The following is a 22,779-nucleotide window of genomic DNA, read 5'->3' on the forward strand; positions in this document are numbered from 1 at the left end:
TTCCTATTCTGATGTTAGCTTCTTGGTCATAATATAGATATTCTTCCTCTTTAATTTTTTCATTTTTGATTAAGTCTTCTTCTAAATGAAGAAGTTATCTTTCTGTTAGTTTTAATTCTAGCTCTTTAGGATATATTATTTCATTTGTTTCTAATTCTAATTCTATATTAACTAAGTCATAATTTTCACTAGAAATTGACTTTGTATCTTTTGTATTCTTTTGTCCATAATTATTAAATCTAATAACACTTTCTTCAGGACTAATTATTTTTTCTTCTCTAAATTTCAGGTTCCCTTCTAATCCTACTAAGATATCTAGGGAATATTTGATGGGTTTGATTAATTTAATTCCCTTATTACCTATTAAATTGACTACATCATCTATCTTGACTTTAAACCTAGTAGTACTAGAACAAGTACATCTTCCTAAAAATCCAATACATAATAAAAGATTGCTTCCTACAAAGGATTCATATCCTTTTGTCTGAATACCTATTTTAATATATTTTCTAAAATCTTGTAGTCCTATAAGGAAATCTAGGGAGCAATAAAATATTCCTCCATTCTGATTCATGTCTACTTCAGTGATTCCTAACATAGCCTTTTTAGGATCTGCCCACCTATCAACATAGATGCTAAGAAGGGTTTTAGTTCCTAAATGTTTTCATCCTAATCCTTTGACTCCTACGACAATTAAACCCAAATGAATTAAAGTATATAATTTCTTAATTTCTTTAAAAGGTTGTTCTGCTATTAGGTTTATATTGACTAAATCTTGTCCTACATAATTGATTTGACTTTCTCTGTAATGTTTGAATAATCCAGTATTAAAATTCAAAGGTTCTGTTCTATGTAATTGCCTAGGGTTAAGGAGGTTCAATTGATTATTGCTATATAAGGTAATATCTTGATCTATATTTATTATTTCATCTAATTGGATGTATCTTTGGTCTATACTTCTTCTTCCTGTTATTCTATCTATTATATTAAGGTTTCTTGAAGAACTTCCTATTTTCGAGGTGATTCATTCGCCTCACTGTGAAAGTGCCATGGTTTTTTGGCTGATGAGGTTCTAGGTTCTATTTTAACAACATTTAATTTCTGAGTTATTAAGTCTATTTCTTTATCAATATTTTGTTGGGATCCTTTACTAGTTTTAAGATAGTCCAAATTTTCAACAATTTTTTCTATTTTTCCTTTTAGGTTTCTTATTTCGTCCTGTAGTTTGTTTAGAGTAAATTCTATTTCTATTACTTTACTTTGTAGATTATTTGCCCACACTTATAATAATGTCTGTGATAGTATTAAGTTGGGGATTATTTCCGTGTAGGATATACTCTTCAGTATTAAAATGACACCTAAAAGAATTAGGTCTTATGTATTTTATATCAAATCTTGTTGGAAACCTAAGGTCTAAATAATCTACTTTTCTAGAAGGTTTCAGGTCTTATTCCAAGATTGAATGAGAAAAAGAGACTTCTAGAAGAAAAGAATGACTTCCAAAAAGAATACATCGAAGAATTGGAAGAAGAGAATCGAAGACTAAAAGCCAAGGCAATAGGTACTATATGTCCCCAAATACCTATCAGTGAGTGTTTTTCACTGGCCAGTCCGACTCAAATGGTAGCCGGTAAAGAAAGAAAAATGAAATATGAAAAGTAATATGAAATATTGAAAGAAAAATGAACTATAGATAGAAAGTTAAAATATAGAAAAAAAGATGAAATAAATAAAGTAAAATGAAATATAGAAAAAGAGATGAAATATAGAAAGTAAAATAAAATATAGAAAGAAAGATGAAATATAGAAAGTAAAATGAAATATAGAAAGAAAGATGAAATATAGAGAGAAAGATGAAATATAGAGAGTAAAATGAAATATAGAAAGTAAAATTAAATATAGAAAGAAAGCTGAAATATAGAAAGTAAAATGAAATATAGAAAGAAAGATGAATTATAGAAAGTAAAATGAAATACAGAAAGAAAGATAAAATAAAGAGAGTAAAATGAAATATAGAAAGAAAAATGAAGTATAGAAAGTAAAATGAAATATAGTAAGAAAAATGATATATAGAAAGTAACATGAAATAAAGAAATAAAGACGAAATATAGAAAGTAAAATGAAGTACAGAAAGAAAAATGAAATATAGAAAGAAGGTAAAAATAAAGAAAGAAAAAGGAAATATAGAAAGAAAGGTGAAATATAGAAAGTAAAATGAAATATAAAAATTAATAAGATATATAGAAAGTAAAATACAACATAGAAAGGAAGATAAACTAAAGAATGCAAGATAAAATATAGAAAGAAAAATGAAATATAGAAAGAAGGTAAAAATAAAGAAAGAAAAAGGAAATATAGAAAGAAAGGTGAAATATAGAAAGTAAAATGAAATATAAAAATTAATAAGATATATAGAAAGTAAAATACAACATAGAAAGGAAGATAAACTAAAGAATGAAAGATAAAATATAGAAAGTAAAATGAAATATAGAAATAAAGATGAAAATTAGAAAGTATGATGAAATATAGAAAGTAAAATGAAATATAGAAAGTAATCTGAAATATAGAAAGTATGATGATATATGGAAAGTAAAATGAAATATATAAAGAAAGATTAAATTTAGAGTGTAAAATTAAGTATAGAAAGAAAGATGAAATAAAGAAAATAAAATGAAATATAGAAAAAAAGATGAAATAAAGAAAGTAAAATGAAATATAGAAAGAAAGATGAAATATAGAACGTAAGAAGAAATATAAAAAGTAAAATTTAATATATAAATAAAATAAAATATAAAAATAAATATGAAATATTGAAAAAAGTTTAAATATAGATAGTAAAATGAAACATAGAATGTAAGACGAAATATAGAAAATAAAATGAAATATAGAAAGAAAGATAAAATATAGAAAGAAAGATGAAATATAGAAAGTAAAACGAAATACTGAAAGAAAGATGAAATATAGAAAGTAAAGTGAAATATAAAAAGTATGATGATATTTAGAAATTAAAATGAAATATAGAAAATAAAATGAAATATAGAAAGAAAGATGAAATATAGAGAGTAAAATGAAATATAGAAAGTAAAATTAAATATAGAAAGAAAGATGAAATATAGAAAATAAAAAGAAATATAGAAAGAAAGATGAAATACAGAAAGAAAGACGAAATATAGAAAGTAAAATGAAATATAGAAAGAAAGATGAAATATAGAAAGTAAAATAAAATATAGTAAGAAAAATGATAAATAGAAAGTAAAAAGAAATAAAGAAAGAAAAATAAAATATAGAAAGTAAAATGAAGTATAGAAAGAAAGTTGAAATATAGAAAGAAAGTTAAAATAAGGAAAGAAAAAGGAAATATAGAAAGAAAGATGAAATTCAGAAACTAAAATGAAATATAAAAATTAAGAAGATATATAGATAGTAAAATGAAATATAGAAAGGAAGATAAATATAGAAAGTAAAATGTAATATTGAATAAAAGTTGAAATATAAAAAATAAAATGAAATGAAATATAGAAAGAAAGATAAAATATAGAAACTAAAATGAAATACTACAAGAAAGATGAACTATAGAAAGTAAAATGAAATACTGAAAGAAAGAAGAAATACAAAAAGTAAAATTAAATATATAAAGAAAAATAAAAATTTGAAACTAAAATGAAATATAGAAAGAAGATGAAATGTAGAAAGTAAAATGAAAAATAGATAGTAAGATGAAATATAGAAAGTAAAATAAAATATAGAAAGTAAAATAAAATATTGAAAGAAAGATGAAATAAAGAAAGAAAAATGAAATAAGGATAGAAAGATGAAATATAGAAATTAAAATAAAATATAGAAAGAAAGAAGAAATATAGAAATTAAAATAAAATATAGAAAGAAAGATGAAATATAGAAAGTAAAATGAAATTTAGTAAGAAAGATGAACTATAGAAAGTAAAATGAAATATTGAAAGAAAGATGAAATATAGAAAGTAAAATAAAATATAGAATGAAAAATGAAATATAGAAAGTAAAAAAAAATAGTAAGATAAATAATATATAGAAAGTAACATGAAAAACAGAAAGAAAGATGAAATATAAAAAGTAAAATAAAATATAGGAAAAAAGATTAAATATAGAATGTACAATAAAAAGTAGATAGAAAGATGAAATATAGAAAGTAAATCAAAATACAGAAAGTAAAATAAAATATAGAAAGAAAGATGAAATATAAAAAGTAACAAAAAATATAAAAAGAAAGATAAAATATAGAAAGAAAGATGAAATATAGAAAAAAAAGGTGAAATATAGAAAGAAAGGTAAATTATAGCGATTAAGACACAAATAAAAAGAAAGAAAAAATATAGAAATAAAATGAAATATAGAAACAAAGATGAAATATAGAAGGTAAAATGAAATATAGAAAGAAAGACGAAATATATAAAGTAACATGAAATATAGAAAGAAAGATGAAATATAGAAAGTAAAATGAAATATAGAAAGAAAAATGAAATTTGGAACGTAATATGAAATAATGAAAGAAAAATGAACAATAGATAGAAAGTTGAAATATTGAAAAAAAGATGAAATAAATAAAGTAAAATAAATATAGAAAACAAATGAAATATAGAAAGAAAAATGAAATACTAAAAAAAATATAAAAATTAAAATGCAATATAGAAAAAAAGACGAAATACAGAAAGTAAAATGAAATATAAAATGAAAGATAAAATATAGAAAGTAAAATGAAAAATAGAAAGAATGATGAAATATAGAAAGTAATATGAAATATAGAAAGAAAGATGAAATATACAAAGTAAAATGAAAAATAGAAACAAAAGATGAAATATAGAGTGCAAAATAAAATATAGAAAGAAAGATGAAATATAGAAGGAAACATAAAATATTGAAAGTAAATTGAAATATAAAAAGAAACTTGAAATGTAAAAAGTAAAATGAAATATAGAAATAAAGATGAAACATAAAATGTAAAATTAAATAGAGAAAGAATGATGAAATATAGAAAGTATACTGAAGTATTGAATTAAAGATGAAATAAAGAAAGTAAAATGAAAATACAAAGAAAGATGAAATATAGAAAGTAAAATGAAATATAGAATGAAAAACGAAATATAGAAAATAAATTGAAATATAGGAAGAAAAATGAAATATAGAAAGAAAGATAAAAGATTGAAAGTAAAATGAAATACAGAAAGAAAGATGAAATGAAATGAAATATAGAGAGAAAGATGACATATAGAAAATCAAATGAAATATAGAAAGTAAGATGATATATTAAAAGTAAATTAAATATAAGAAGAAAGACGAAATATAGAAAGAAAGATGAAATATAGAAAGTAAAATGAAATACAAAAAGAAAGATGAAATATAGAAATTAAAATAAAATATAGAAAGAAAGATGAAATATATAAAGTAAAATAAAATATAGTAAGAAAAATGATATATAGAAAGTAACATGAAATGAAGAAAGAAACATGAAATATAGAAAGTAAATTGAAATATAGAAAGAAATGAAATATTGAAAGAAGGTTAAAATTAAGAAAGAGAAATGAAATATAGAAAGTGTGAAGATATTTAGAAAGTAAAATGAAATGTAGAAAGAAAGATGAGATATAGAAAGTAAAATGTAATTTAGAAAGAAAGATGAAAAAAAAAAATATTGATAGTAAAAGGAAAGATAGAAAGAATGATGAAATATAGAAAGAAAGATGAATTATAGAAAGTAAAATGAAATATAGAAAGAAAGATGAAATATAGAATGAAAGATAAAAAAGAGAAAGTAATATGAAATATAGAAAGAAAGATGAAATATAGAATGAAAGATAAAAAAGAGAAAGTAATATGAAATATAGAAAGAAAGATGAAATATAGAAAGAAAAATGAAATATAGAAAGAAAGATGAAATATAGAAAGAAAAATGAAATATAGAAAGAAAGATAAAATTTTGAACGAAAGATAAAATATAGAAAGTAAAATGAAATATAGAAAGAAAGATGAAATATATAAAGTAAAATGAAATATAGAAAGTATTATGATATATAGAGAGTAAAATGAAATATAGAAAGAAAGATGAAATATAGAAAGAAAAATGAAATATAGAAAGTAAAATGAAATGTAGAAAGAAGATGAAATGTAGAAAGTAAAAATAAATATAGAAAGAAAGATGAAATATAGAAAGTAAAAAGAAATACATAAATAAAGATGAAATATAGAAAGTAAATGGAAATATAGAAAAAAAGACAAAATACAGAAAGTAAAATGAAATATAGTATGAAAAATGATATATAGAAAGTAAAATGAAATAAATAAAGAAGGATGAAATATAGAAAGAAAGATGAAATACATAAAGAAAGATGAAATATATACAAAGTAAAATGAAATATAGTAAGAAAGATGAAATATAGAATGTAAAATTAAATATAGAAATAATGAAGAAATAATGAAAGTAAAATAAAATATTGAAAGAAGATGAAATGTAGAAATTAAAATGAAATACTGAAAGAAGGATGAAATATAGAAATGTAAAATTTAATATATAAAGAAAGAAGAAATGTAAAAATAAATATGAAATATAGAAAAAAAGTTGAAATATAGAAAGTAAAATGAAATATAAAAAGAAAGATGAAAAATAGAAACTAAAATGAAATACTATAAGAAAGATGAAATATAGAAAGTAAAATGAAATACTGAAAGAAAGATGAAATATAGAAAGTAAAATTAAATATATAAAGAAAGATGAAATATTGAAGCTAAAATGAAATATAGAAAGAAAATGAAATGTAGAAAATAAAATGAAAAATAGATAGTAACATGAAATATAGAAAGTAAAATGAAATATAGAAAGACAGTTGAAATATAGAAAGTAAAATGAAATATTGAAAGAAAGATGAAATATAGAAAGAAAAATGAAATAAGGATAGAAAGACGAAATATAGAAATTAAAATAAAATATAGAAAGAAAGAATAAATATGGAAAGTAAAATGAAATATAGAATGGAAGATGAAATATAGAAAGTAAAATGCAATATAGTAAGAAAGATGAAATATAGAAAGTAAAATAAAATATCGAAAGAAAGACGAAATATAGGAAGTAAAATGAAATATGGAATGAAAAATGAAATTTAGAAAGAGAAAAAAATAGTATGATAAATAATATATAGAAACTAACATGAAAAAGAGAAAGAAAGATGAAATATAAAGAGTTAAATAGAATATAGGAAAAAAGATTAAATATAGAATTTACAATAAAAAATAGATAGAAAGATGAAAAATAGAAAGTAAAACTAAATACAGAAAGTAAAATGAAATATAGAAAGAAAGATGAAGTATAGAAAGTAACAAGAAATATAGAAAGAAAGATAAACTACAGAAAGAAAGTTGAAATATAGAAAGAAAGGCGAAATATAAAAAGAAAGGTAAATTATAGAGATTAAGACACAAATATAAAGAAAAACAAATATAGAAATAAAATGAAATATAGAAAGAAAGATGAAATATAGAAGGTAAGAGGAACTATAGAAAGAAAAATGATATATAGAAAGAAAGACGAAATATATAAAGTAATATGAAATATAGAAAGAAAGATGAAATATAGAAAGTAAAATATAATATAGAAAGAAAAATAAAATATGGTAAGTAATATGAAATATTGAAAGAAAAATGAACTATAGGTAGAAATTTGAAATATAGAAAAAAGATGAAATAAATAAAGGAAAATGAAATATAAAAAGATAGATGTAATAAAGAAAGAAAAATGAAGTATGGAAAGAAAGAAAAAGGAAATATAAAAAGAAAGATGAAATATAGAAAGTAAAATATATATAGAAATTAAGAAGATATATAGACAGTAAAATGAAAAATAGAAAGGAAGATAATACATAGAAAGTAAAATGAAATATAGAAAGAAAGATGAAATATAGGAAGTAAAATAAAATATAGAAAGTATGATGAAATACAGAAACTAAAATCAAATATAGAAAGTAAAATGAAATATAGAAAGTTTGATGATATATGGAAAGTAAAATGAAATATAGAAAGAAAGATAAAATTTTAAAGTAAAATTAAATATAGAAAGAAAGATGGAATAAAGAAAGTAACATGAAATATAGAAAGAAAGATGAAATAAAGAAAGTAAAATGAAATATAGAAAGAAAGATGAAATATAGAAAGTAAAATGAAATACTGAAAGAAAGATGAAATAAAAAAGTAAAATTCAATATATAAATAAATGAAATAAAAAAATAAATATGAAATATTGAAAAAAGTTTCAATATAGAAAGTAAAATGAAACATAGAATGTAAGACGAAATATAGAAAATAAAATGAAATATAGAAAGAAAGATGAAATATAGAAAGAAAGTTGAAATATAGAAAGAAAGATGAAATATAGAAAGTAAAATAAAATACTAAAAGAAAGAAGAAATATAGAAAATAAAATAAAATATAGTAAGTATGATGATATTTAGAAAAGTAAAATAAAATATAGAAAGAAAGGTGAAATATAGAGAGTAAAATGAAACATAGAAAGTAAGACGATATATAGAAAGTAAAATTAAATATAGAAAGAAAGATGAAATATAGAAAGTAAAATGAAATATAGAAAGAATGATGAAATATAGAGAGTAAAAAGAAAGACAGAAAGAAAGATGAAATATAGAAATTTAAATTTGATATAAAAAGAAAGATGAAATATAGAAAGTAAAATAAAATATAGTAAGAAAAATGATATATAGAAAGTAAATTGAAATATAAAAAATAAGAAGATATATAGAAAGTAAAATGAAATATAGAAATTAAAATATAATATTGAATAAAAGTTGAAATACAAAAAGTAAATTAAAATATAGAAAGAAAGATGAAAATTTGAAAGTAAAATTAAATATAGAAAGAAAGATGAAATATCGAAAGTAAAATGAAATCTAGAAAGAAAGATGAAATATAGAAAGTAAAATGAAATACTGAAAGAGAGATGAAATATAGAAAGTAAAATTTAATATATAAATAAAACGAAATATAAAAATAAATATGAAATATTGAAAAAAATTTGAATTATAGAAAGTAAAATGAAATGTAGAATGAAAGAAGAAATATAGAAAATAAAATGAAATATAGAAAGTAACATGAAATATAGAAAGAAAAATGAAATAAAGAAAGTAAAATGAAATATAGAAAGAAAAACGAAATGTAGAATAAAAGATAAAATGTAGTAAGTAAAATAAAATAATGAAAGAAAGATGAAATATAGAAAGAAAAACGAAATGTAGAATAAAAGATAAAATGTAGTAAGTAAAATAAAATAATGAAAGAAAGATGAAATATAGAAAGTAAGATGATATATGGAAAGTAAATTTAAATATAGAAAGAAAGATTAAATATAGAAAGTAAAATGAAATAAAAATAGAAAGATGAAATATAGAAAGTAAAATGAAATATATAAAGAAAGATGAAATATAGAAAGAAAAATAAAATACAGTAAGAAAAATGATATATAGAAAGTAACATTAAATAAAGAAAGAAAAATGAAATATAGAAGTAAAATGAAGTATAGAAAGAAAGGTGAAATATAGAAAGAAGGTTAAAATAAAGAAAGAAAAAAGGAAATAGAAAGTAAAATGAAAAATAGAAAGTAAGATGAAATATAGAAAGTAAAACGAAATATAGAAAGACAGGTGAAATATAAAATGAAATAATGAAAGAAAGATGAAATATAGAAAGAAAAATGAAATAAGGATAGAAAGATGAAATATGGAAATTAAAATGAAATATAGAAACAAAGATAATGAAATAAAGATAAAAATATCTGATTCTAATAATGCTTCTAAATTTCTGGGAATCCAAACAAAATACTCAAATAGTCTGAGACAAAGCACAAGTAAACACCAAATCTCAAAATAAGTACCTATTATGTAAAGATAAAAGCGTACTCTTGTAATGTCTTATATAAAAGAGCAGTATAAATATAAACAGTGGGTAAATATAGAAGAACAAGTCTAGCTAACAGATGGATTATGAAAAGGACAAACCAAAGAAACATGAAAGGGTACGGTGGCGTTGTAGCCTCCGGGAGCGGCGCTTGGTCCCTTAGAACAAAGGTCCTTTGGGAGCAGAGGCGACTGTCAGGGAAAAACCCTCACCCAGCGGTTTCCAGCCTAATATACCCAATCAAGACTACTAGACAATAAAGATTATTAACAGACAACGAAGGCAGTAAGAACTAGAGCAAGCACAATGATACCAAGAACAATAAAAAGGATGACCATAACAGACTACGAAGGCAGTAAGAACTAGAGCAAGCAAGCACAATCAATGTAAAAAACTTCCTGAGGGTTCTCTGTTTCTGTTCTCTTTTTCAATCGTCCAGACTGGTCTCACCATTTAGGACGAACAGAGGTGTGTGCTGTCCTAGCACAAAGCTTTGGGCACGGGCGCCATTCTTATTCCACAAACAACTAGCCCTTCATTCTTCATGGAAGATAACTCGGGCAAAACAAGTGGAACTAGGACCGTGAACCCTCAAAGGATCACACAATGCTTTTACCGTTTGCCTAACATGAAGTGAAGTTAGCCAGACTTTTTTACAGAGAAACAGATAAGAGAAACCCAAAGGAAGGTCCCGAAAGGTACTAAGGAATCGGAAAGAGAGGGAAAGAAAAACTTACAATGGAAGTAGAGAAGATTACAGTAGGCAAGGATCAGAGAGCACAAAAGACATTGTAGGCAGCAGGGATGTATGCACTAACAACTCTTTCATTCATATGTTCTGGATTACAAATGAGGCTATTTATAGCCAAACTTTGCCGACACAAGGAAGCAAAGGGAATCACCCGGGTGCTCATTGGGCCCCATCGACAGTGATTGCTTTGCCAAGTGTGCGGTGTTTGGTTACTAACCAAACTGTACATGACTGACATAAAACTGACATTTACAGGACTGACATAAGACTTGACATAAAGTCATTGTACATAGTGAACTGTCATACAATTTGACATAAAGCTATTGTTCATAAAGTAAAGCTGATACAGATAAGTCTTGCTATAGATAAGATTCTGCCTGTCGGGAGGATAAGGTATTGCTTTTTCTTTATTGATGGGTCTTGATTGACGTCTTCTTTGGGGATATGTCTTGATTGAGGATGCTATCTTGTCTTTTTGTAATACTTCTTCTACTTGCCTTCTGATGTAAGGAGATTGTGGATAGCCTCTGGGTCATATTCACAGTCGTCCTCGTCTTGGGAATAGCACTGAAGTGTTTGGGTCCCAGTGGAATCTTTACTTGAAGTGTCTGAGGGGCTTCTGAGGCCATATCCTTGTTCTTTGAGATATTGAGTAAAATAATCGTCCATCATTTTCTTTATTTCTTCTTTTTCTACCAATGTTTGTGTCTTCTGCTCTTCTACTTTTTCTTTTTCTTTTTCCTTTGGCATTTTTGGCAAATGCCCAGCCATCAACGGACTTGATGTGTCTTTACCGGTGGCCGTTTGCACCGGACTAGCTAGTGAAAACCCTTCACTAGTAGGGGGCTGAGTTGAGAACGTACCTGTAGCTTTCGCCTTCCATATTCTGTTTTCTCTTTCTAATGTCTCAATATATTCTTTCTGAAAATCATTTTTCTCTTCTAAGAGCCTTCTTTTTTCATTAAGTCTTTGGATAGTCTTAGTCAGTGTCTCGCAATGATCACAAAAAATTATCTTTTGAGTGTCTTTGGCTACACTATATGTAACCTGGTCTTCTCGAATATGTCTGAGAGAGGGAGCAATATAATAATTCGTGCCAATAGTTAACTTTGCTGCCTCGAGTGCTTCTTGGAGGTTATTAAAGCCTTTGTAAACAGGTCTTGGATAATTCTGGATACTAGAGACAACTTCTGTCCAGGAATGAAAAACTCCTGGAGTGTGACCTTGAAAAACTACGTAAAAATGGAAACCTTTTTTCTTCTGAGTAAAATATTCTGAAAGACCATTGAGACAAGCAAGATAATATTTTTGGTCTTTGGGATTTCTTTGATATGCTAACCACAGATTATCTAAGAGACATTGTTCTTCCTTTGTAACGGTAACTGTGGGTAAAGTCTTGAAAGTAATATTTGATTTGGGAAAAACTACTAAATTTTGGTTACCAAAAGTCAAAAATTCTTGGCCATAAGTATTATATCTAGAAGACGACGATGAAGGTGGTCGAGCAGGAAAAGCCATCTGTCAAGAAATAAATTTTTGGTCAAAAAATCGTCTGCTTAAAGAATCTGCAAGACTATTGTTTTTTCCTTTTATATGTTCAAAAACTACTTGGTAACCATTACCAGTAATAATATCAACTAGATTCAACCACCGTCTTCGGCTAATTTTATTTTCTTTGCTTTTCTGGAAATATTTAACTATGGCTTCACAATCTGTTCTTAAAGTAAATTCGGGTTTATGAATAATAAATAATCTGAATGCTTCTAATGAGTAAATTACAGCTAAGATTTCGGAATCAATACTACTCATATTTCCTTTTTCTTTAAATTTACCACTAGCATAGCTACATATTCTTTCTTCTTCTTTATCACTATATTGATGAGGTTTTGCTATTAAGACACCTCCCCATCCTAGATTACTGCCATCTGTTTCTATAATAAGGTAGTCCGAGTCTAAAGGCATTTGTAGTTTTGATAAAGTTTTTACTCTTTCTTTTACCTTTTTGACTAGATTCTTGTCTTCTTGGTTAAAGAATTTCTGGCCAGTAGGGGAAGTTTTGCTGTATAGGGGTCCTATTAATTTTCCTATGTCTTTTAAAAAAGGTCTTGCATAATTTACTAAGCCTAGAAATTTTTGTAATTGTTTTGTATCAGACAGATCATCAGGCATTTCAAGAATCTTTTTTGATATATGGTCCTGCAATTCAATCTGTCCTTGACCGATATTGACGCCTAAAAACTTAATATATTCTTTGAACAATTCAATTTTTGTTTTGCTTATTATGATACCTTCTTGCATAAAAGTTGCTAAAACTAATTGTAGATGCCCTATATGGTCTTCGATGGTTTTGCTAAAAACTAAAATGTCATCTATATAAACAAGTACAAAATTGTCATATTTTCTAAAAATGTTATCCATTTTTCTTTGGAAAATAGCTGGAGCATTTTTTAAGCCAAAAGGCATTACTAGCCACTCAAAATGTCCTTCTGGACAAGTAAAAGCAGTCCATTCTATACTATCTGGATGCATCTTGATCTGCCAAAAACCTGATTTACAGTCGAACTTACTAAAGATCTTTTTGTCTTGAATTTTATTAATTAATTGGGTTTTGTCTGGAATATTATAACTATCAGTAACAGTATTATCATTTAATCTTTTATAATTAATAACCATTCTAGATTTGCCTCTCTTTTGTTCACTATGTTTTCTGACAATAAAGGCGGCTGACCTATGAGGGCTGATAGATTTTCTAATTATTCCTAATTTTAACAATTCATTTATGTGCATCTTGAAATCTTCTTTATCAAGATTGGTTGCTTCTATATTTGCTGTCCTTACTATGTAACTTGGGTTTAAAAGTTCTAACCTACATTGAATATGGTTATTTTCCCAGTATTTTAAGGGATTGTCTCCAAAGTATTCTAATTGATCTAATTTATCAATAATCTGTTGTAGTTGCTGTTTATCTTTGTGATGAATATTAACAATTTCTAAATATAATTTTTCAGTATCTAGAAAGGTGTAATCTAGTTCTATCATCCTTTCAATCCAATCGTCAAAGTCTTCTGTTTCTTCCATAGCTTCTTCTAAATATTCTGGAGAACTAGGAACTGTAATTATTCCTGTGTCTGATGTTTCTGTTAGAATTGATGTATCTCCTAAAGTGACAGGAACATCAACAATATCTTCATAACATAATAGTTTATTGTCTAGTTTTTCTAAAGTGGTGTCTACATGTTGGGCTAAAGCTGCTAAGGTGGCTGGTGGTGTTGTTTGTTTGCAACTACCTAAAATAGGACATTGACATGTGGCTGATTTTGATGTTGATGTTGAGGGGCCACCACGCTCCGCTGATAGGGTTGGAGAATAGGAAGTTTGGACGGGAACTATACTAGAATTTTTATGGAAGTGAAGGTAATCTCGAGAAATAGTAAGTGAGCCATTATTATGAAGGATAAAATTTAGACCTAAAATAAAGTCGACTTTAAGCTTAAGGTCTCTAACCCAGGTGAGGGGTAATGGATAAGACGCAGAGAAAGTAGAACAGTTAGTAAAAAATTGGATTTGGCCGTTATCTACATATTGGGTATAAGGATTGTAAGTACCATCTACCTGTTGGCTCATAACGGTTTTGGAAGTGTGTTTAATATACTGGCGAGGGACAAGCCGTCTATGGATAATACACTTGGTGCAGCCGGAGTCTACTAAGGCATCTAAGACAATAGAGTGCTTGTCTGGAAAGGTAAGTTTAGCACGGACAAGTATACTGGAAAAAGATTTGTCCTGGTTGCAGACGAAAGAAACATCTGGGGTAGGTGACGGAGTGACTGTAATCCCGTCATAGGAGTCTTGTTCTAAGGCATCTAATCTGTGCTTTAATAAAGAGATTTCATCTTCACAGTTACTGATTTTTCTGGAGAGAATTTCTATCTTAGTGGAAGATATCTTGTCAGGCTGAGAAGTGGAGGTAGGTTGGATGCCTAATTGACTAAGACAGGTTAAACAGGCTTCAATAAAGCAGACGGAACATTTGGCACGTTGCTTTTTGCTAGGATACCATTTACACTGAAAGCAGGGATTACTATCGAGGCCAGTAAACCATAACCAATTATGGGAACAGTCTTGGGAAATATCCATGAAATCTGTTTGGAATTCTTCATCTAAGATAAGGTCTGAGTCAGATTCTGAATCTGAAGATGTACCTATCATAGAAAGACTTACTATACTGTATATGGATTCTGAGTCGGACATGTATTCATCTACTTCGATAAGGTCTTGTTGGACATTTTCTACTAATGTTGACCTTCTAGAGTTAATATTTTGTCTTTTAGGACAGGTATTAGCCAGATGTTCATTCTGGCCACATATATAACAGGCTAATTTATTTTTATATGTTCGTTTAGGATTAAAACGCCTAACATGTCGGTCTCTATTAAGATATGGCTTCCTGCTTTTAGATCTTCTAATAAAGTATTGTTTTCGAAATTTATTTGTTTTTCTAGGGTGAGATTTTTCTTTAAAACCATAAGCTTGTGCTGTATAGATTTGCTTACAGAAACCAAAATCATCTCCTTTAAGTTGTCTTTGAATCTGAATATCAGTACATTTTTCTTGTAAGACTTGCATAATAAATTTAGTTCTTTGACCAATAGAAAAAACACTATTAGGATGAGGTTCTTCTATTTTCTGCCATTTGTCATAAATTTCTTTTCCTAAAGCTCCTGGTAGTTTTCTAAAAAGTTTTATGCCTAGATCTTTATTAAAAGCATTACCTGAAATACATGTATAATAAAAGTAGTCTTGTAAGAATTTTTTAACATATTTATAATTGTAAAGGCTTAACTGTTCTCAATGTATTACAGCATCTCTTTGAAGTGTTATAGAGCCTAAATTAGGGTCTTCTCCTGTAACTAACTGGAAGATTTTATTAACAAAATTGTAGGGATTTGGTCCTAAGATCATTAGCTGACCAAATTCGGTTGGATTGTATCTTTTGTAACTTTCCCAAAGGGCTTTAGTACTTTCTCCTAGGAAGGTTTCTAAGTATCTATACATTTCTTCTACATCTTGGGACTGGAAATGTTGAATATAGTCCGAGACGACCTGATTCTTCCAAAGATCTAGAACAGTAGTCCACTCTTGAGGATCATGTGCAGATAGGTTGAGTATTTTTCCTTTCCCTTTGTCCTGGAAAGTAATGGGTCTTTCTACATCTTTTCTTTTGCCTCGAGGATGTACAGGTTTTTCTAAAGTTATGGGTTCTGTATATGGTATTCTTGGCATATTTCCTGAATGAAAGACTTCTCTTGGAGGAGGTGTAGGATAGGTTGTATAATTCAGAGGATTATTAACAGAAGAGCTTTCTGCTTCCATAAAGTCTTTAATACTAGTTAAATCTGTATCAGAGGGAGCTAAGGGCATAGTACCAATTCTAATGTTTAATTCTTGGTCGTAATATAAATATTCTTCCTCTTTTATTCTTTTATTTTTTATAAGATCTTCTTCTAAATGTAAGAGCTCTCTTTCAGAAAGATGTAATTCTAATTCCTTTGGATAAATAATTTCATCTAATTGTTTTTCATCTGACTCTAGATTAACTAGATCATAATTTTCACTAGAGATTGATTCAGTCTCTTCGGTATTTCTTTGTTCATAACTGTTGAATCTAATATTTACATTGCCCTTTGTATCGGTATACATTAAACTTTCTTCTGGACTAATAATTTTTTCTTCTCTAAATTTTAGATTCCAATCTAGTCCAGCTAATTCTTCGGGAGCAAATTTTATGGGTTTTAAAAGTTTAATGCCTTTATTACCAATTAAATTTACTACATCATCTATTTTTATCTTAAACTTGGTTGTGCTAGAACTAGTACATCTTCCTAGAAAGCCAATACACAATAAAAGATTATTTCCTACGAAAGAATCATATCCTTTAGTTTGAATTCCTACTTTTATATATTTCCTAAAGTCATGTAATCCTAAAAGGAAATCTGGGGAACAGTAAAAGATACCTCCGTTCTGGTTCATATCAATTTCTGTAATTCCTAACATAGCCTTTTTGGGGTCTGCCCATCTATCATCATATATACTAAGTAAGGTTTTTGTTCCTAAATGTTTTCTTCCTAATCCTTTTACTCCAATAACAATAAGACCTAAATGGATTAAGGAATACATCTTTTTTATTTCTTTAAAAGCTTGTTCTGCTATTAGATTTACATTTACTGAATCTTGTCCTATGCAACTTATCTGGATTTCTCTATAATGCCTAAATAGTCCTGTATGGAAATTAAGAGGTCCAGTTCGGTAGAGTTGTCTGGGATTTAAAAGATTTAATTGATTATTACTGAAAATAGTTAGATCTTGGTCTACATCTATTATATCATCTAATTGAATATCTTGTTGGGAAGAATTACCTTTTCCTGTAAGTTTGTCTAAAAGGTTTAAATTTCTAAAGGAATTTGTCATTTCTTCTGAGGTACTTCGCCTAAAAATAGCCATGGTTTTTTGCTAGTACTGGGTCTACTTTGGTCAATTTTTATATTTCTTAATTTTTGTGTAATAGATTCTATTTCTTTATCTAAGTTTTGGGTTCCTTTACTTGTTTTTATATAATCTATATTCTCTGCTAAGTAAAATGAAATATTGAAAGAAGGTTAAAATTAAGAAAGAGAAATGAAATATAGAAAGTGTGAAGATATTTAGAAAGTAAAATGAAATGTAGAAAGAAAGATGAGATATAGAAAGTAAAATGTAATTTAGAAAGAAAGATGAAAAAAAAAAATATTGATAGTAAAAGGAAAGATAGAAAGAATGATGAAATATAGAAAGAAAGATGAATTATAGAAAGTAAAATGAAATATAGAAAGAAAGATGAAATATAGAATGAAAGATAAAAAAGAGAAAGTAATATGAAATATAGAAAGAAAGATGAAATATAGAATGAAAGATAAAAAAGAGAAAGTAATATGAAATATAGAAAGAAAGATGAAATATAGAAAGAAAAATGAAATATAGAAAGAAAGATGAAATATAGAAAGAAAAATGAAATATAGAAAGAAAGATAAAATTTTGAACGAAAGATAAAATATAGAAAGTAAAATGAAATATAGAAAGAAAGATGAAATATATAAAGTAAAATGAAATATAGAAAGTATTATGATATATAGAGAGTAAAATGAAATATAGAAAGAAAGATGAAATATAGAAAGAAAAATGAAATATAGAAAGTAAAATGAAATGTAGAAAGAAGATGAAATGTAGAAAGTAAAAATAAATATAGAAAGAAAGATGAAATATAGAAAGTAAAAAGAAATACATAAATAAAGATGAAATATAGAAAGTAAATGGAAATATAAAAAAAAAGACAAAATACAGAAAGTAAAATGAAATATAGTATGAAAAATGATATATAGAAAGTAAAATGAAATAAATAAAGAAGGATGAAATATAGAAAGAAAGATGAAATACATAAAGAAAGATGAAATATATACAAAGTAAAATGAAATATAGTAAGAAAGATGAAATATAGAATGTAAAATTAAATATAGAAATAATGAAGAAATAATGAAAGTAAAATAAAATATTGAAAGAAGATGAAATGTAGAAATTAAAATGAAATACTGAAAGAAGGATGAAATATAGAAATGTAAAATTTAATATATAAAGAAAGAAGAAATGTAAAAATAAATATGAAATATAGAAAAAAAGTTGAAATATAGAAAGTAAAATGAAATATAAAAAGAAAGATGAAAAATAGAAACTAAAATGAAATACTATAAGAAAGATGAAATATAGAAAGTAAAATGAAATACTGAAAGAAAGATGAAATATAGAAAGTAAAATTAAATATATAAAGAAAGATGAAATATTGAAGCTAAAATGAAATATAGAAAGAAAATGAAATGTAGAAAATAAAATGAAAAATAGATAGTAACATGAAATATAGAAAGTAAAATGAAATATAGAAAGACAGTTGAAATATAGAAAGTAAAATGAAATATTGAAAGAAAGATGAAATATAGAAAGAAAAATGAAATAAGGATAGAAAGACGAAATATAGAAATTAAAATAAAATATAGAAAGAAAGAATAAATATGGAAAGTAAAATGAAATATAGAATGGAAGATGAAATATAGAAAGTAAAATGCAATATAGTAAGAAAGATGAAATATAGAAAGTAAAATAAAATATCGAAAGAAAGACGAAATATAGGAAGTAAAATGAAATATGGAATGAAAAATGAAATTTAGAAAGAGAAAAAAATAGTATGATAAATAATATATAGAAACTAACATGAAAAAGAGAAAGAAAGATGAAATATAAAGAGTTAAATAGAATATAGGAAAAAAGATTAAATATAGAATTTACAATAAAAAATAGATAGAAAGATGAAAAATAGAAAGTAAAACTAAATACAGAAAGTAAAATGAAATATAGAAAGAAAGATGAAGTATAGAAAGTAACAAGAAATATAGAAAGAAAGATAAACTACAGAAAGAAAGTTGAAATATAGAAAGAAAGGCGAAATATAAAAAGAAAGGTAAATTATAGAGATTAAGACACAAATATAAAGAAAAACAAATATAGAAATAAAATGAAATATAGAAAGAAAGATGAAATATAGAAGGTAAGAGGAACTATAGAAAGAAAAATGATATATAGAAAGAAAGACGAAATATATAAAGTAATATGAAATATAGAAAGAAAGATGAAATATAGAAAGTAAAATATAATATAGAAAGAAAAATAAAATATGGTAAGTAATATGAAATATTGAAAGAAAAATGAACTATAGGTAGAAATTTGAAATATAGAAAAAAGATGAAATAAATAAAGGAAAATGAAATATAAAAAGATAGATGTAATAAAGAAAGAAAAATGAAGTATGGAAAGAAAGAAAAAGGAAATATAAAAAGAAAGATGAAATATAGAAAGTAAAATATATATAGAAATTAAGAAGATATATAGACAGTAAAATGAAAAATAGAAAGGAAGATAATACATAGAAAGTAAAATGAAATATAGAAAGAAAGATGAAATATAGGAAGTAAAATAAAATATAGAAAGTATGATGAAATACAGAAACTAAAATCAAATATAGAAAGTAAAATGAAATATAGAAAGTTTGATGATATATGGAAAGTAAAATGAAATATAGAAAGAAAGATAAAATTTTAAAGTAAAATTAAATATAGAAAGAAAGATGGAATAAAGAAAGTAACATGAAATATAGAAAGAAAGATGAAATAAAGAAAGTAAAATGAAATATAGAAAGAAAGATGAAATATAGAAAGTAAAATGAAATACTGAAAGAAAGATGAAATAAAAAAGTAAAATTTAATATATAAATAAATGAAATAAAAAAATAAATATGAAATATTGAAAAAAGTTTCAATATAGAAAGTAAAATGAAACATAGAATGTAAGACGAAATATAGAAAATAAAATGAAATATAGAAAGAAAGATGAAATATAGAAAGAAAGTTGAAATATAGAAAGAAAGATGAAATATAGAAAGTAAAATAAAATACTAAAAGAAAGAAGAAATATAGAAAATAAAATAAAATATAGTAAGTATGATGATATTTAGAAAAGTAAAATAAAATATAGAAAGAAAGGTGAAATATAGAGAGTAAAATGAAACATAGAAAGTAAGACGATATATAGAAAGTAAAATTAAATATAGAAAGAAAGATGAAATATAGAAAGTAAAATGAAATATAGAAAGAATGATGAAATATAGAGAGTAAAAAGAAAGACAGAAAGAAAGATGAAATATAGAAATTTAAATTTGATATAAAAAGAAAGATGAAATATAGAAAGTAAAATAAAATATAGTAAGAAAAATGATATATAGAAAGTAAATTGAAATATAAAAAATAAGAAGATATATAGAAAGTAAAATGAAATATAGAAATTAAAATATAATATTGAATAAAAGTTGAAATACAAAAAGTAAATTAAAATATAGAAAGAAAGATGAAAATTTGAAAGTAAAATTAAATATAGAAAGAAAGATGAAATATCGAAAGTAAAATGAAATCTAGAAAGAAAGATGAAATATAGAAAGTAAAATGAAATACTGAAAGAGAGATGAAATATAGAAAGTAAAATTTAATATATAAATAAAACGAAATATAAAAATAAATATGAAATATTGAAAAAAATTTGAATTATAGAAAGTAAAATGAAATGTAGAATGAAAGAAGAAATATAGAAAATAAAATGAAATATAGAAAGTAACATGAAATATAGAAAGAAAAATGAAATAAAGAAAGTAAAATGAAATATAGAAAGAAAAACGAAATGTAGAATAAAAGATAAAATGTAGTAAGTAAAATAAAATAATGAAAGAAAGATGAAATATAGAAAGAAAAACGAAATGTAGAATAAAAGATAAAATGTAGTAAGTAAAATAAAATAATGAAAGAAAGATGAAATATAGAAAGTAAGATGATATATGGAAAGTAAATTTAAATATAGAAAGAAAGATTAAATATAGAAAGTAAAATGAAATAAAAATAGAAAGATGAAATATAGAAAGTAAAATGAAATATATAAAGAAAGATGAAATATAGAAAGAAAAATAAAATACAGTAAGAAAAATGATATATAGAAAGTAACATTAAATAAAGAAAGAAAAATGAAATATAGAAGTAAAATGAAGTATAGAAAGAAAGGTGAAATATAGAAAGAAGGTTAAAATAAAGAAAGAAAAAAGGAAATAGAAAGTAAAATGAAAAATAGAAAGTAAGATGAAATATAGAAAGTAAAACGAAATATAGAAAGACAGGTGAAATATAAAATGAAATAATGAAAGAAAGATGAAATATAGAAAGAAAAATGAAATAAGGATAGAAAGATGAAATATGGAAATTAAAATGAAATATAGAAAGAAAGAAGAAATATAGAAAGTAAAATGAAATATAGAAAGAAAGATGAAATATAGAAAGTAAAATGAAATATAGTAAGAATGATGAAATATAGAAAGTAAAATGAAATACTGAAAGAAAAATGAAATATAGAAAGTAAAATGAAAATATAGAATGAAAAATGAAATATAGAAAGTAAAAAAAAAATTGTAAGATAAATAATATATAGAAAGTAACATGAAAAAAAAAAGAAAAAAGAAATATAGAAAGTAAAATAAAATATAGGAAAAAAGATTAAATATAGAATGTACAATAAAAAATAGATAGAAAGATGAAATATTAAAAGTAAAACGAAGTACAAAAAGTAAAATGAAATATAGAAAGAAAGATGAAATATAGAAAGTAACAAGAAAGATATAGAGAGAAAAATAAAATATAGAAAGAAAGTTGAAATATAGAAAGAAAGGCGAAATATAGTAAGAAAGGTAAATTATAGAGATTAAGACAGAAATATAAAGAGATAAAAAATATAGAAATAAAATAAAATATAGAAAGAGAGATGGAATATAGAAAGAAAAATGATATATAGAAAGAAAGATGAAATATATAAAGTAACTTGAAATATAGAAAGAAAGATGAAATATAGAAAATAAAATGAAATATAGAAAGATAGATGAAATATAGAAAGTAAAATGAAATACTGAAAAAAAGATAAAAATTAAAATGAAATATAGAAAAAAATAGATGAAATATAGAAAGTAAAATGAAATATAGAATGAAAGACGAAATGTAGAAAGTAAAATGAAATATAGAAAGAAAAATGAAATATAGTAAGTAACATGAAATATAGAAAGAAAGATGAAAGATAGAAAGTAAAACGAAATATAGAAACAAAAGATGAAATATAGAAGGAAACATAAAATATTAAAAGTAAAATGAAATATAAAAAGAAACTTGAAATGTAAAAAATCAAATGAAATATAGAAAGAAAGATGAAACATAGAATGTAAAATAAAATATAGAAAGAATGATAAAATATAGAAAGTATAATGAAGTATTGAAATAAAGATGAAATAAAGAAAGTAAAATTAAATATAGAAAGAATGATGAAATATAGAAAGTAAAATGAAATATAGAATTAAAAACGAAATAAAGAAAATAAAATAAAATATAGGAAGAAAAATGAAATATAGAAAGAAAGATGAAATATAGAATGAAAGATAAAAT

The sequence above is a fragment of the Aristolochia californica genome, unplaced genomic scaffold (genome assembly GCF_029961685.1).
Source record: "Aristolochia californica isolate CCGP_79_NKW_82.1479 unplaced genomic scaffold, dmAriCali1.0.hap1 SCAF_7, whole genome shotgun sequence".
NCBI lineage: Eukaryota > Viridiplantae > Streptophyta > Magnoliopsida > Piperales > Aristolochiaceae > Aristolochia > Aristolochia californica.